We start from the raw sequence: 13585 nt of genomic DNA, 5'->3' as shown, positions 1-13585 counted from the left end.
ATATAAATTTTAAAAAAAAAATCAGCAAAAAAGTTGTGATCGCCTTATTACGATTGCCCATTGGTCAAATGCTTTTTCTTTCTGGATTGACTCTGTTAAACTACACTGCATTTCAAATCATGGATTGCAAAAACTGTCTGTTGATGTTTGTCGTCGGATTGGTTTTCATATCCTGCCTATGCACATGTTTCAAGACGTCACAAAATACTTCTTCCTTCTTCAACATTCATATTTATATTGAAACCACCGTCAAGCCAGCATTTATAAGTTAATAATAAGAAGAATATGAAAATACTTTAAACTATTATGTAAAATACATTAAAAATGTCTGTTAGTGAAAATAAAACGAAAAACAGCAGCGGTCGCCATAGCAACGCATATAATGACAACGCATGCGCACTGTTTATTATTGAAGTAATACTTCTTATGCGACTTTCAACAAGGTTGCGTTAAACGTTTAACGCTACATTTTTATTGGCCGGGAAATCAAGTGGTAGGATCCAGTTTTCCCTCATTCATTTCCATATTGTTCTGGTTCTCACTAGCATAAGAATAATAAAAGTCATTAAAGTATTGTTTTTCTATAAATATTTTAGTTTGATTTGATACACATATAATTTAATAGGGTAGTATTTTTTATTTTCAAACTTAGTGGATACCAATTGTAAAAAATGAGTGAAAACAATCCCGCGGACAGGATTTAAGGTTATGTCAAGGTACGTCTCTTGTGAATATCAATTGATTGTTAGGTTTTTTCTTTTCTAACTGTCATTTATATTTCACCAAATGCAACCATGAGGGATATTAAATTATTTATTGCAAAATCTTTATTGCCACTATCCACTGCAGGCTCACAAGCTCTGGCAGACGTTACTGGTGAAGAGATTGATTATTGTGAGCGGCCTGTGATCCTTGCAGATGATTTTAATGTGGAGATTTCTCGTTACCTGAAACATTATTAACCTTCCTTAAAGACAAATTTGGATTGGAAATGATAAATGGTAGGAATGATCCAACAACCAAAGGGGTAACTACCATTGATGCAGTTTTTGCAAGAAATATTGAAAAAATAGAATTCAAACATTTCGGATCTTACTTTAGTTATCATAATCCCATTGTAAATGTTACAGATTTGGATATTTCTCCACTCGAAAATGATAATTAAAAGATGTGATCAATTGTGAATTGTAGGCATCGTTAATAAAGTTTGTCTTAAAGAAACAATATGATTTCTCTAAAAATCAATTTCTACCCCTTCNGGACCACGAGAACCTCCTACGGTTAGCCTGGCGGCAAGGAAACTCTAACCCAATTTCTCCACTCGAAAATGATAATTAAAAGATGCGATCAAGTGTGAATTGTAAGCATCGTTAATAAAGTTTGTCTTAAAGATACAGTTGGATTTCACTAAAAATCAATTTCTACCCCTTCCTATTTTCATTTCCACATTACGAAGTTTCACTTCTTCCGCGCGTAGGGACTCCACGCACTATTTTTTTTACTCTTGAACACAGTTGAAAAGCGTGTGTATGCCATCAAATCCAAACCAAACCCCATTTTGCCAATGGGTCATAAAATAAACAAAAGTTTTAAACAAAAATACGTTAGAAACAAACTAACTAAAACCAAACTAACGTTAAACAAAAACAAAAGAATTAAAATAAAGACATAGTTCCAAAAAAAAAGCAGCTTTTTTTCATTCGAAAAAAAAAATCAAAAAGTACTCCATTTGATAAATGTTTAAAGTTTTTTAAGCAGGCCAGAACAGAAATCGTTCATTATCAGATAATGAAGAGTATCCAATACTACGAAATTCACTCTCAACAAACAGTAATTCGAATTGTTGAAGATAAATTCACTGTTACATTAACTAAACCATTATCACTCAGATTTGAGGTGTCGCTTCGTATGTCAAATGCCCGGAATGGAACTACTTGGTGAAGTTGCGTTCAAACGTGGATAGACTATTTACGTCGAGGAGCTATTAAGTGTTGAGATAGCAATTCCGTGTCACTACTAAACTACGCTCAGCATTTCCGTAATTGTGTCACATTTGCGTGTTTCAAGGGGGTAGTTATTTCTGAAAGGAAGATAAATGCAGCTGATAACATTTTATTCCATAACATATATTTCTGTATTTCGCATGCATGCTCTACGGTACAGTAAAAGAAGTCCTTCAGTTATGAAAGAGAAGCAATGCGAACGGAATTGAAGAATATTGAATGAATATTTAAAAAACAGCAATTGATTGATTGCGGCTTAAAAATGAAAAGTAAAATGCATTTAAAATTTAAAATAGTTGTAAATCATCGCATTTTCTTTCTACTCTAGGAAGCGTCGTTTTTCCTTTTTTTTTCGAAGCAAAAATAAACAACAAAAGTGGGCCATCCAATTTGTGTAGCGGATATAAAATTATTTCAGCTTAAATAATATGGTTTGTGAGATGCATTGCTTCAAAATTTTGAGTTTTCAAGCAAAAACACAAAAGTTAAGACTAATTTTAGTTAGATTGAAATGATTATATTTCTTTCAAGTAATACCACTTGCTTTAAAAACGGGAGATTTTAATCTTTATGCTATTAGTTTAGCATATTTTAATTCCAACCTATACAAGATTTTTAAGAATATTTTGATTGGTTCAATTATTAGGTTTAGATTTATTTGTTATAATGAAACAAATTTTTCTTCAGAGCTAAAGAAATCACATTAGAGAATAATAATTTTAATTTTAATTACTGTAATTATGATATTTTAATTAAAATATTTTAAAGACGTTCAAATAATTCGGTCGATATTGAAGCCCGCATAAATAGGTCTATGCGGTGAATTCAGGGTTCTTTGTTCCTGAAGTATAGAGACGGCAGCACTTTTTTAAAATTTTTACTCATTGAATGTTTTGTGCTTTATGTTTCAAGATTTCCAAAAAAAGTCAGTGCTTGATTTATTTCTAAAGTTTTCTTAATTATTTGGCAATTTATATTTTATTTTGACTTGGTTATTCTAACTGTAATTTTGTCTTTATTTATTTTCCTTATATGTGGGCGTTTCATTATTAAGTCTACTTTTGAATTTCAATTTTTCTAATTGCTTTTTCTTATTTGTTTGTCCATTAGTGGGCCTTTGGACACAATCAGTTTTTGGTATTACCACTGACAAAAGAAAGGCCCCTGTGTGTTGTAAGCAGAGTGTCCCCTGATGATGTGCTGTCTTGCTAACACACATATAGTAAAATATTCTTCGTTTTCTTCTAGAATTGTATTTCTGACTTTCCAAACACTTTTAAAGGAACAGAGATGCCTCCTCGGAAATTGAAATGGAACGCAAATTTGTATAACTGGTAGTCTTTACTCATTTGTTTTCTATGTATGTCGCAAAAACAAGAGTATCTGGTTGCCTCATTTGAGATACATTGATGGCCAATATATCTGCTTGCTCATTTCCGTACATTCCGCAATGACTTGGAAATTATTGCGCAGCAATGCACATTTTACGCTATTAGAAATTTGTAGGAAAAAATAGTTAAATAACAATTTATCTAATTGTTATTTTACCATATTCAAACAAAGCAGTCAATTAACTTTAAATAAGATAGTAATCAAACTGTTAATTGCGAGAAAAATCTTGTATTAACGGCAAATTACCATTTATGAATTTTATCGCACCAAATAAGCCCACTTAATGAATCCACTTAAATAATTGTAATTGCTTATATATTATAGCCGAGAGGACAAATCTGTTAGTCTCATGACCGATAGATCTGGGGTTCGAGCCCCCGCTCTGACAGCACAATATTTCCTTCCTTCCCTTCAACACATGAAAAGTTTCCAATGTCCTGTACTCTCCAATGCCCATTGTTCGTGCAAAGCCTAGCTCTTATATTAAGTTAAATGTCTTGTTTACATTTTTGAAACCATGATAGTTGTGAATGGTTAAAAAATTGTGAAGGTAAAAAAATTTTTCTTTACCGTAAGATTTACAGTTAATAAGATGAACCTGCTACTGCGGTTTAATTTAGTATAGTTTTAGAAGGAAAATTCTATTAGTGTAACACTGAAACGTTTATCTATCTATCCTTTGCTGTTTCAGTAAATATCACAATTGCAGGCAGTGATTGAGGAACGTTAAGGTCATAATTGCCGATTTGGAATCAAGAAAAAATACATTATTTTTTCTTCGAAATATTTTTTAAATTTTCTTCTGAAGTTAAGGGAATGGTACCTATTTTCTAACAGTTTCCAACAGTATCAGAGAAAGTATTTTCGTTAGCTTTAATTCACGATTAATATTGTTTTCAAAATTAACAGTTTATTGAAGTAGAACAAATTTTGCACTTTAATATGGTGCTAGGTACCGATATTATGGCTTGGAATTGAATCTACTTATTAACTTCTGAGATCTGTGTTTTAGAGTAGTATCTCAGAGATATTTGATGGAAATCATTTGTATATGAAGACCCTAACAATAAAAGTTAGTGAAACTTTTAATAAACGTGGTGGACAGTAAAAAAGGGATACTCAAATATCATGAAACTGTCATCTGTTTTGACGAAACCGTTTCCTGATAGTATATGCTAAGAGCAAAAGTTTGGTCAAAATGACAAAATAACTACTGTCACTTCTTCGAGGAAACGAATTTCGCCAGAATTAAAGAAATATTTCGTCATCTTATTTTCTATCCGACCCCAATAAAACAAGCGTTGCAAATAATACATTCCACTTTTTCAATAATCACTCTATCGTGGTCACCATATATAGGTTGCCAAACGTAACAAGGAAGGATGGAACAGAGAAATTAATTACACTCTTGCCCGAAGCGGGAAACGAATCACGGATCTTCGGATTACGAGACCAATTTCTTGACCACCATTATGCATCACGCCGTCACATCATTCTTGAATGTCTAGCCTATATTCTAATTTCGTTATTTAAGTTAACAATTCGCCACCATGCAATACGATGAAGTTTCAAATTGAGAAAAAAATTTCGTCATTACTTTGAGAATTCACGACGTCACAAATCACGTAAATTTGTGACGAAATGATTTTGAAAAATAACTGAATACTTTTCAAGAATTGATGAATCGTCAAGAGTGTGAGTTTTATTACTGAGAGTGTAAAATAGTTTAAAAATCAAATCAACACTTATACACATCTCAGAGACCGAAAGGGTTTTAAATCGTTATCCATTAATAATAGTCCGTCCTTTGAAAATATACAGTAGGCATGCGTTGCACTAGGCTTCCCAGTCAATATGGATTGCGCTAGGAATATCTAAGTCTGTGTTACACTAGGTATCTTAGAAGTGTGAATTACAGTAGGCATCTGTTTAAGCATATTTTTAAACTAATTTATAAGGGAAACGATTTCTAAGCTAAATTTGTAAAATTTCACGAACATCTTTAAGTGGTTTACTTAAAATATTTACACTTTGAAGACTTTTATAGGAAAAGTGAAAGAAAAAGGGCAGGAAAACTGAAGTGTGGAAGGTTTTGTGCTCCTGTGTTGTTGATTTTTTAAAGTTTCTTTATTATAAATCAACAATGACTATTTCCAAAGTATAAATTTTGAGACTTTGTTGAAATTTACAGTCCAGAGGATGAAAGTTTTTTGCATTTACGCATTTCGCTAGAGGATAAATCCTTTTCACTGTAAAGTCTTCTCTTTTTTAATGAAAAATTCAAAATTTCTAGTCGATAAAAAGTATCTACTATTATAAGATATTTGCAAAAAAGAATCTTTAATCAAACCGAGAAAAATAAATTTTAACGTTAATTTAAAAGTTTAAAAAGTGAAGTTCAGATAGTTAAGAAACAGTAAAAGAAATCATGCATGAAATTTAATTTTTAAACCTTAATTTAACTGTGAACTTGCTCAGCGATTTAATCTAACAATTTTGTTCAAAATCGAAAGTATGCGCATTTTATAATGAAAATTATAGTTTTTAAGCAAATTTTGAAGGATCTAAATTTACATTTCATTTATATTTTTTACTGTTACACTACATTTTAAACTTCATTTTGGAACAATAAATTTTAATAATTTAATAAATGAAGCTATATGTGACCACTCCGGGAGATTTAAATAATTTCCGATTTCGCTAAAAACGGGTGTTGTTAAGCCTATTTAAAGAATTTAACAAATTCTCTTTTAGTTATAATGTAAAAGGATTACAATGTTACAATGTATTCCTTTTAATAGTAACAATGTTTTTCTGACTTTGAAAATTTTAAATATACTTTAATCCTGTCTTAAATTACATCTTATATCCTATTGCACACAATTTTTATTCAAATTTACCTGTTCAGTTTATAAATTAAGTAAAACGGCCTCAATTTTATAGTAATGTAGTTTTTTTTACTCATTAGCAACACAAATTTGACATTAAGCTTTCTTTAAATATGAAATTTTTACGTAAAAAAAACAGCTTTTAAACATTTTTCCTTTTTTATCTAAAAATAGAAACACTGATGCCTGCTTTATTTATGAATCCATGTGAACAACCTATAAATATATGAACAATTCCTTCAAATTAACAACCAGCGGAATCGTTAAAACTTAGATTCTCCATTTCCCATTCAAATTGAATTAATCCTTCATATTTATTGTATTATGGAACTCATCAGCCAAAATGATTTTCAGATTTATTTATTGTTTCAAAAGAGTGGAACATTCATTATTTAGAGTATCTAATGCATTCCGGACAATCATTCCAAACTATGCTGGCAGAAAATGAATATTTCTACTGCAGCGATATTCACTTTTATCCAATATATTCCAAACGCATCCGTTATCAACTAATCTCTTGCGAATTTCAAAGCATTTGGTAATTAATAGGCAATATATGTTTCTAAATAGAAATGCAGGCTGATCAGATATTCAGAAACATTGATTAATGGGGCACATTAGGCACGGTAATATTAATAGTTTTGAGTGTTTTCCATAACATAGTATTATTAACTATATTCCAACGTCTGTTCGTATGTTTGTAAATTCTGATAGCTTTTACGTATCTTTTATAAATATTTTTGAATGAATTTGCTAGTTATGATAGTAATACACTATTATTATGATACTATATAGCTGGAAAATCAAACACGGAACTTTACAAAGCATATAAAGAACCTGATGTCATTAAATTTCTCAAAATTCAAAGGATTAAATAGGCAGGCCACATTATAAGAATGGATGATAGCAGGACAACAAAAAAAGTTTTCAGTGCCCTGCCAACAGGTACAAGAAAAAGAGGACGGCTAAACCTAAGATTTTTAGACTGCCTTGAAAAGGACCTACACGTTTTAAAGATAATAAACTGGAGAACCTTATCTAAGGGAAGGATGTCTTGGCATAGGCTTGTTGAGAAGGCCAAGGCCCATCCAGGGCTGTCATGCCAATGAGAAGAAGAAAAAAATATATATATATGGCAAACCTAAAATGAGCAAAATATTTAAAATTATTCGGTCTTAAGCAATAAAACTTCTTTAATGTTCGAATTTTAATTTACATTATTTGTTATTCTAAACTCTAGAATTTCCAGTGTAAATGGAAAATGGTTACAAACCTTGTAACCATTTCGATATTCAGAGGGGGGAATTTTTTTTTATCTTAAGCTGCATGCAACATGCTTTACACTTCTATCCTGCTCAATACAATAAAATGTGCACTTCTATCCAGCTCCTCAATGCCACATACTATACATTTATATCCTGCTCAATGCAACAAACTGTGTACTTCGATTCACCTCAATGAAACAAACAATACACTTCCATCCAGCTGCACTCAACAATTAGTACACTTCTATCCAGTTGTAAGCAACGAACTGTATATTTCTATCCAGATCAACTCTTTTTATTTTTACAATCTTTAGTGAAGACTAAGATGCCTGGTAGAAGATAACGTTAATCGAATTTGGAAATTAAATCAATTGAAAAAACGCTGTAATTATATAATATATTATATATTACTGCAAAATCTTAAAAACAAATTCCAGAGAATTCCAGCTAAATGTTTTACCTTTAGAATAAAATCATCTAAGAACAAANATATAATATAATATATAATATAATATAATATTGATATATCAATCAATTATTATAAAAACAATTCTATTGTGAATGAGGTTACATTTTTATGGGTTTTCTTCCTTTTAAACTTCTGTTTTCATTGCTAAATATCCAATATTTTCTAAAAAATTATATGGTATTTGCTTAATAGTTTAATGTTATTATGCATACAGAAAAAAGAGAAGAAAATTATAAATGTTTTATTTAGAATAAAAATATAAAAAATCAGTGCTTCATAGATATGGAGTAAAACATATTTTTATTTTGAAATTCTCCTTCCTTTTTAAGCAATAATGATTTTTTCAAAAATTTAATTAAAAAAACTTTCAATTACCTGGAAACATTGAAAGTATATATAAAATGACATATCAAAAATAGCAATTAGAGAAAAAAATAGCCTCTTGCTATAGATGTTACAATATTTATGTGACTGATAAATGCAAAATATATTAAAATTTCAGTAAAATTCATTGTTTCAAAATGAGACTACAAATTTTATCTTTAAAATAGTAATAAAGAGCTGAAAAGTTTGTGAATGGAGGGATGGAATTAAATGTTTATTTCGTTTTGTTATGCTGTCCTTTGCATCATGCAATGGACCATAAAAAATATTTTCCATTTAACGCCACTATCTTATTAAGGTTATCTACGCCGACTTATTAAGGCTTACCAATATTTATTTAATTAATTAATTTATTTTTCTTATCAATGTTAAATAAATTTGAAAATAATAGCGTAAAAATTGCGTAATCATTACGCTATTTTTTATTGTGGTTAAGAACAAACTCGAAAACCATGACTTGCGTGCTAAACTTATTACGTCATCAATGAGGTACTTTAGGAATGTTCTCTACTAATTTGCCTGCTGATGATCTTTTAATGGCTTAATACACGTCTTCACTTCAAAATTTCTTCTTCAGTGGAAGGATTATTAAAACTGGTGCGTTTGCAGAATATTTTAAATAATCAATGCCTTCTATTAACTGAGTTAAGAATGCGAAACACCAAAAATTCGATGTAAAAGAATTGATAGTCGATTATTGAAGATACTGACTAACATTCAAGAAGTTATTATCCCTTTGAGCATATTCGATTAAACTGATGTCGTTTTCTTTTTTCCCTATTCTTATTAGAATTGTTAAAATTCTAATAGTTTTGGTTTAATAATATATTTGCGCTTCTTTCCCCTTTATTCTTCCATTTTATTTTTGACTATAGCAGAACCTCTTTAAAAAAAACTCTTAATATAGATTTATGATTAACATGCAAGAAAACATATTTCCATCTTGTTCTTTTTTAAAAATAAGTAATAACTGTTGCATCATTCAATAGGAACACAAAAAACACTCTTCCCGCTTAAAACGAAGTAAATATTTAAATGAAAACAAATACCTCATTCTGACTTTCCTAAAATGAAATAGTTTAATCACTTTTCTTAAACTGAAAAAACTGAACTGATCGTGCATTTGTTCTTGAAACTGAGGAGGGATCGACATTAGTTCACGCAAATTGATGACGTCAACAACTGATTCTGAATACATGAGGAATCGTGGACATCTGTTGATGGGGTAAGTGGCATGGATCTAAGTAAAGACGCTGGGAAGAAAGAGAATATTTCTCTGTGATAGTAAAATTATTTTGCGATCGTCTTTGTTTTGAGAGTGTTACCATTGGTAGCTAGAAAGCTGTTGATTCGAGTTATATTGATATTCTAGTTATGAAAATGTTTAAAATGTTTCTAATGTATTCTAATGTTTCTAATGTATTCTAAATGTATTCTAGTTACGAAAATGTTTTAAGGAAAAAAGTTGTCCCCTAAAGTAAGATCCATTTCACCATAAAATCCATTTTTTCCGTAAAATATTTTTTACAGTAATATTTATTTATGTTGTTGCTGATTTAAACCTTCAGAAAAAGCGAGGATTTTGTCACGTCTTTAAGACTAGAAAAAATGTTATTACTAAATTATGATACTAGCACGAATCTTTGTTTAATGTATACTTATAGTTTTATAGATTGGTTTATATGAAAAAATATAGTCTTTTACATGCATCTGATCTTTGAAATAAAATCATATCTTCGACAGAGCTGCAAAAAAAAAGGGTTTTGCGTGTTAACGTAAGTGGCTTACATATCTTTGATATAAACAATTAGAAACAAATAAAAATGAGCAGCGAATACTTGTGTAATCGGATGAAATATGAGCATGTTATTTGGATCCGTTGTTGCTGTTGTTCATTTACGTCGCACTAGAGCTGCACAATGGGCTATTGGCGACGGTCTGGGAGACATCCTTGAGGATGATCCAAAGACATGCCATCACAATTTTGATCCTCTGTGGAGGGGATTGCACCCCCGCTTCAGTAGCCCGACGACCTGCACGCGAAGTCGAGCACTTTACGGTAGAACAGTTTAACGAGGACCAATACCACACGACCTCGGTCCCTACGCAGGCTGATCCAAGTGGTCACCCACCCGCACACTGACCGCAGACAGTGATGCTTGACTTCGGTAATCTGCTGGGAACCGTGTCTTAACGATCAGTCCACTGCGGGACTAATATTTATTTAATTTAAGTAGTTAAGAGTTTTGACGGTTATTATTTCTGCAAAAATTACGGTGTATCGTATTTTTTGATCCGAGCCACTGAATGCTCTGGTAAAAATGAATTTTATTGTTTAAAGTATCGGCATCCTGAGTGCTGTTTTTTACCATAATTTCTTCGGTAACTTCTTACTGAGTAGTGTTTTTTTCTGATAAAAATACACAATCAAAATGTATAAAAGAATGATCACTCGTTCTAGTAAAATAAATAATATGCTATTAATTAAAAATCATCATATTTCTGCAATAATTGAAAAAAATTAGTTTAATTAACTGGATATTTTTAAAACCATTTAATCAGATTTTTAATTTTTACTTTTTTAAAAACTACATACTTCTCAGTACAATTTTCGTCTTCTGCCATAAATCATCTCTTTAGTCTTAGAAAAATTAAGTGGAAAAAAACAATTAAGGAAAATTTTATATGCCTCGCCTTTCCCGATATTTAACTACTAGAAAAATTGTTCACATGATCAATTTTAACAAGGATCTCTTATAAACTTTTAATGTAAACAAGAAAAATTTGTCAAAGGGTGAGACTTTTGAACTTATAAAACACTTAATCTGAAATAGAAAAACAATTATGCATCAGTTTGCTAACTATAAACAAAGCAAATTCAAAATAATTATAGGAGATTAAAAACAAAAATGCTAGTTTAAACAAACAAAAAAAAAACAATTTTTAAAGCTTCTTAACATTATATAAAATAAATTATCAGCCTACTGGAAAATTCAGCATAGAAAAAAAAACTGTTTTCAATACAAAGAACGACTTTAGATAAAGCACACACTAAAAAAACTCTGTTTTCCTCGTCTATTTGTGATCAAACACCATGATGTTTTTCAATTTTATGGGACAGTAAATTCAGGCAATTATTTTTATGGTTACATGATTAAGGGCAAAACTTTTAGAATCTGGTGACACAGAACAGAACTCAAAAGGAGATTATTTTATCGGAGTAAAAACACACAGTGTTTCGTGTTAAAATGTCATAAAAAATAATTTAATATGCTTTTGAGCTATGAATTTTTAAGTCATAATCTGTTTTGAAAAAGAGAACGAATGAGTATGAAAAATAAATTTACGAATTGTTTATCTTCGGCTAACACGAAAGAGATTAAATACATCATTAATGATGTTTTTTTAAATATTTATACGTAATATATTAAATTTAAAACTAAACCTTAATTAAAACTCCCATTAATTGTGTTATAAATTTAAATTCAAGAACTGATTATAAAATTATTTCCTTTTTCATGCCATAAAAATAAGGATAATAATAAACTATTTTTCATAAAATTCCATATAGTAAATATTGTATATATATACCNATATATATATATATTTTCATGACTGTTGTACCATAAAATTACGATATATATATACTAAAAGATGAAATAAATAAAATGAATTGAAAAGTTAATTTGCGGATTGTTTATCGGCTGCTACAAATTAAATAAAAAAATACTAAGTTGTTTATCAAATTCATATAAATATTGATTAGATATCGTGGTAAAAATTCAATTTTTTTATTATATTGTAATGCGAACCACTATATTTTTATTAATAATTCGTAATGTATAAAGTATAACTTTCTGGTTACGATGATTGTAAACTCAACATTAGAAACGAAACATAGAATTACTGAAGTAACTTTTATTTTTCGCAATGATTGTTATTTTATTTAAATTCAAATAGTAATAAGCTCATGTTTTCGAGTTCTAAAGTGGGAGTAAATAATTAATCCTAACTTCAATTATTTTTGTGCTTCGTATTTTGAATGATTTGAAAGTACCAGATAATTTTTCATTACTTTTAGACCTATAACGCTGCTATGCCAGTAGAATTCTTTTGAAATAATCACAATTAATCATTATCAGATAAATATAATTCAATTTCTAAAGAGTCTAATGGAGGCCCGTAAGAAAGCACAAACATTCATTATCTGACCACTTCAAAAGAAAAATACCGACTTAATCTCATATAAAAGAGGGCATAAAAGACTGCTAAAAGGATTGGAAGGACCATCACCGCTGACATTTGCTCAAATCACATATTTAAGAGCAGCTTTGTTGGCCCACCTTTGGCCGCAATCAATCTACACTTTCACTTGCAGACAGCAAATAAAAAGGCTTATTCATTAATAAATGTAACGCTTGGGGTCTCGGGTGTTTCGGCAGAATACGAACAGATTTGTCACGGCTGAAGATTTGTGGAGCAGGATTTTCTGCGAAAGTTGGCACAAACTCAAACAATCCTGATTATCCCTGGACAGTTTTCTGTTGTGGAAGTAAATATTATTGAGCCTCGGGAGGGATTAAGAAAGGAGAGGATTTATGTCCCCCTCTACTGTTTTTGAGGGGTTCTTTCTCTCTGCAAATTGAAATGTTACGGAAGAAAAGGCTTTTGATGTCTCAAGGAATAGACCAATTTAAAAAATGGAGTGAATCATTGGCTCATAAAGAGGATTAAACTGGCTTAATAATCGTGTCCCTTTAATTATGCGGGATTTATTAGTGGTGCTTAATTCAGCGAAAGTAGAAAAAGATTGCCATTTTTATTAGATTAAGGAAGAACAGTATTGAGTTTTACTATTTTATTAGTGCTTAAGTTCTCTTCAAGGTAATTAAACAAATATATGAGAATTGTTTTTGTTTTTTTTTTTTGTCAACAAAGTGTTAATTTTGCTGATAGTTATTGGAATTGATTCTCCCATCTACTATTAAACCCTTCATTTGACTTAGATTATATGTTTATTTGTCATTTTGTTCTTTTATCTTAAAATTTAATTAAGTTGTTCAATGATTATTCGACCCACTCTAAGAATCTATGCAAAATCTTAATTATCAGGTGATACTATATAGCTTTGTTGTTTTCAAGCGGCAGAAACCGGTTTGCATTTGCTTATAGGTTAACATTGAA

At 30.2% G+C, this 13585-nt stretch overlaps 1 long non-coding RNA gene across 1 annotated transcript in view; it reads right to left on the bottom strand.

Annotated features, from left to right (window-relative positions):
* Nucleotides 1-12870, bottom strand: part of LOC139427312 (uncharacterized) — a 43737-nt gene extending 30867 nt beyond the window's left edge. The window contains exon 1 of the long non-coding RNA XR_011638426.1: nt 12614-12870. This is a non-coding gene — a long non-coding RNA (uncharacterized lncRNA). The remainder of the gene's footprint in view (nt 1-12613) is intronic.
* Between the last annotated feature and the right edge of the window lie 715 nt (nt 12871-13585).

The sequence above is a fragment of the Parasteatoda tepidariorum genome, chromosome 1, assembly GCF_043381705.1.
Source record: "Parasteatoda tepidariorum isolate YZ-2023 chromosome 1, CAS_Ptep_4.0, whole genome shotgun sequence".
Lineage (NCBI taxonomy): Eukaryota > Metazoa > Arthropoda > Arachnida > Araneae > Theridiidae > Parasteatoda > Parasteatoda tepidariorum.
Note: the sequence above shows the minus strand (reverse complement) of the source record. Positions and strands in the feature narration are given on the sequence as shown.